We start from the raw sequence: 3,817 nt of genomic DNA on the forward strand, positions 1-3,817 counted from the left end.
CTTACCCATGAACTATCTAAGATGAAGTAAATTATACCCGCATCTAACCAATTAATGATTTCTTTCCTTACCACGTCCTTTATGATGGGGTTCAGTCTCCGTTGTCCATAAATTGTCCTTTTCTCGCCATCTTCTAGGATGATTTTATGCATGCAAATGAATAGGCTAATACCACAGATATCAGCTATGGTCCATCTGATAGCCTTCTTGAATTGTTTCAAAACTAAAATGAGTCTCTCTTCCTATTCTTTAGTTAACTCAAATGAAATAGTCACAGGAAAAGTCAAAGTGTTACCTAAATAAACGAATTTTAAATGAGATAAAAGTACCTTTAGTTCTAATTTGGGTGGCTCTTCGATTGATGCTTTGGGTTGCACACAATCTTTGTTTTCTAACTCCAAAGGTTCAAAGTGGGATTGCAGATTAAATCCCCTTTGATTAGCTTCTAGCAAAGCTATGTATTCCTCTCTCTCTTCATCACTTGGAGGGTCTGACATCAAAAGTTGTTCTAATGGGTCCTCAATAGAGTTGAGTTCCCATTCTACAGCTAAATCCTCTAATTCAGATACTGCAGAACAATTATCAACTGTGTTAGGGAATTGCATAGACTTAAAAACATTAAAAGTTAGCTGGTCGTCCTAAACATGCATAGTAAGCTCACTCTTCTGCACATCAATAAGGGTCCTTCAAGTTGCTAGGAAAGGCCTTCCTAGGATGATTGACACCTCTTTGTCTGCTTCAAAGTATAAATTAACAAAGTTAGTAGGAAAAATAAATTTGTCTACACGTACCAATACATCCTCGATTTTCCTTCTGGATATGCTTAGGATCGATCTGCTAATTGAAGTGTAACTGTAGTAGGTCTAACTTCACCTATCCCCAACTTCCTAAATATAGATATGGACATCAGGTTAATACTTGCACCCAAATCACATAATTCCTTACCACAATAAAGTTGCTCCAATGTTGCAAGGTATGGTAAAACATCCAGGGTCCTTCATCCTTGAGGGTAGTTTATTTTGAAGATATGCACTGTTTTGCTTTGTTAGGGCCACCGTCTCAAATTCTCCAAGTCTCTACTTTCTAGACAGGATATCCTTCATGAATTTGACGTAGTTTGGCATCTGCTCAAGTGGCTCTACCAATGGAATGTTGATATGAAGTTGCTTGAGTACATCTAGGAATTTCTTGAATTGGACTTTCTTATTTCTACTTCTGAAGCCTTTGAGAGTTGGGTGGTGGAGGATTATTTACTGGAACTAGTTTATTCATCTTCTATGGCAATTCTGCATCTAACGAAGTTGTTAGTTTATCAGAATTGACTAGTTCAGAAGTTACCTTATCGAATTTTGTAGATTCTGGTTCTAGTGAAGCTGGGATTTCAACACATGATTGAACTTCCACTAAATCTTGAGCATTAGCTAGCTCTTCTTCAACTTTGACAATATTGGGCTCTAATGTCTTTTTTCTCCTTAATATTAATGTTTTATAATGCTCTTTCCTTGGATTTCTTGGATTTTCTGTATCACTAGGCAGAGCACCTTATGGTCGGTTCCTAAGTTCAATAGCAAGTTGACCTACTTGATTCTCCAAATTCCTTAAAGTGACGTCATTCTTTACCATATATACCTTCAATAGGTTCTCTGAGCTATTGGAAGGTTCAGCTTGAGTTGGTTTCTGAACTTTTTGGGCAAAAGTAGGTGGTTGGGTAGGTTTAGGTTGTGCATAAGTGTTACTAGTTCCAGCCCCTTGGTTACTCCAAGAAAAATTAAGGTGGTTTCGCCAAGATGGGTTATAAAAATTGGATTTTAGTCCTTGCCTTCCTCGGTTTTGGTTTTAGTTACCCATGTAATACACATATTCTGGTTTTGATAGACATTCTTCGAACAAGTGCCCTTCCCCATAATAAACACAGGCTACATTTTCAAATTGATTTGGTGGCTGAGCTGCAAAATTATTAAACCCTTTAATAGTAAAGTTTTTAAGAATTGAGGATATTGAGGATACCTAAGATGCAAGTGAAGTGAGAGCGTCCATTTCATATACTCCAACGACTCGTCTTCCTGACACTGCTCGATTGGTTAGCCAGTGATAATTGTTGCTGGCAATCCTCTTGATAATTTCATAAGCTTTGTTATAAGACTTACAAAGGAGAGCACCATTAGCAGAAGCATCTACTACCATTCTTGTGTAAGCATAGAGACCGTTATAGAACATCTTTAATTGGATGCATTGAGGGATTCTATAATAAGGGCATCTTCATAATAGTTCTTTAAACCTTTCCCATGCCTCATACAAGGACTCGTCATCCATCTGTTGGAAGTAGTGATCTCGTTCCTCAACTTAGCATTGTTGCTAGGTGGGAAGCACTTCATAAGGAATCGTTCCTCTAACTCTTGCCATGCGGTAATGGAATTTTATGGCAATGTGCTCAACCAGTCCCGAGTTTTGTCCCTTAGTGAATATGGGAACAACTTTAATCGTAGTGCATCTTCGGATACTTCGACTAATTTGAAAGAATCGCTCAACTCCATAAACAATCTTAAGTGAAGGTAAGGATTTTCATTTGGCATTCCACTGAATTGGCCCACTGTCTGAAGCATCTAGAACATGACTGGCTCTAGCTCGATTTGTTGTACCTCGATTTTGGGTCTCCTAATACCCGAATTAAGCTCATGAAACACTAGCACATCATATTGTCTTAGAGCTCTATCCCTATCATCAACAATAAGGATATGATTTTGAGCATGATTTGCTCCTTTCCTTGACTTTGATTTTCAAAGTTTATCTTTTCGGTCCTTCTATGACTTGCTTATCTTCTTCTTTGTCAAAAAATTCTTTCAATTATAGGACGTATAGGGAGTAAATCGATAATTCAATCAATACTCATAAAAGCCTGAAACAATCACAGAAAAATTAACTAAGTTAAAAATTGAATAGAAAAAAAAAACAAAAATGCAAAATTAACAATTTCACAAATAGTGTCTTTTAAAATAGTCCCCGGAAGCGGCGCCAAAAAATTGGAACGACGAAAATATGCAAGTGTACACAATCGCAACAAGTAATAACGTGACAACTAAATGTTGAGTTATTGTACCCACAAGGACCGTGAAATAAAAATATTTATAAAATGTAAATCAAACACTTTGGTGTTTAAAAATATTTTGATTTTGAGGATGTGATTAAAAACTAAAATAACTAAGTAAAATAAAAGGAAAAAAATAAAAATTTCAATGCAAGATTTCAAAATATGGTTTTAATCAAGATGACATAATTGTGTTAGATCAATTACATTCGTTAACTTAGAATTACCAAACTCATGTTCATGTTATCACAAATAATTTCACGGCAACTTGGTAATTTGCTAACAACGCTCATAAGTACTTACTAAATTAACTAATCTTTTGAACAATTTTCAATGCGAATTCAAACAATTAATCAATTTTCATAGGCACATAAAAGATTAAGTGAAGTAACAATATATTTCTATATTGAAACAGTTTAATCACAATAATCTTGAAAGTTATGTAAGGCTAATGTACAGTTTAATCACAATAACCTTCACTACCTTAGATGATTAAACATGTACAAATTAAATATTGTGTCGGTTAATTATAATTTCAATACGTTTAATAATTAATTCATTTGTTACCTTACATTTTATAATGCAAGTATAACATAGGCATGGTTTTATTTAATTAAACAACTTACCAAGGCCTGTAACCACACAAACATGATTTTAGTAATTCATGTTCATAATCACAACATAAATAAGAAAATTAAAGAGAAGAGAACTAGAAAGCAAATCCATTGTTTC

The 3,817-nt window shown here is 34.9% G+C and overlaps 1 non-coding gene across 1 annotated transcript; it reads left to right on the top strand.

The window, feature by feature from the left end:
* The first annotated feature begins 2,239 nt into the window (after nt 1–2,239).
* Nucleotides 2,240–2,345, top strand: LOC128042689 (small nucleolar RNA R71). The gene has a single exon (XR_008198202.1). It is a non-coding gene; the product is annotated as a small nucleolar RNA R71 (small nucleolar RNA).
* The last annotated feature ends 1,472 nt before the right edge of the window (nt 2,346–3,817 follow it).

Source organism: Gossypium raimondii, chromosome 7 (assembly GCF_025698545.1).
Source record: "Gossypium raimondii isolate GPD5lz chromosome 7, ASM2569854v1, whole genome shotgun sequence".
Taxonomy (NCBI): Eukaryota; Viridiplantae; Streptophyta; class Magnoliopsida; order Malvales; family Malvaceae; genus Gossypium; species Gossypium raimondii.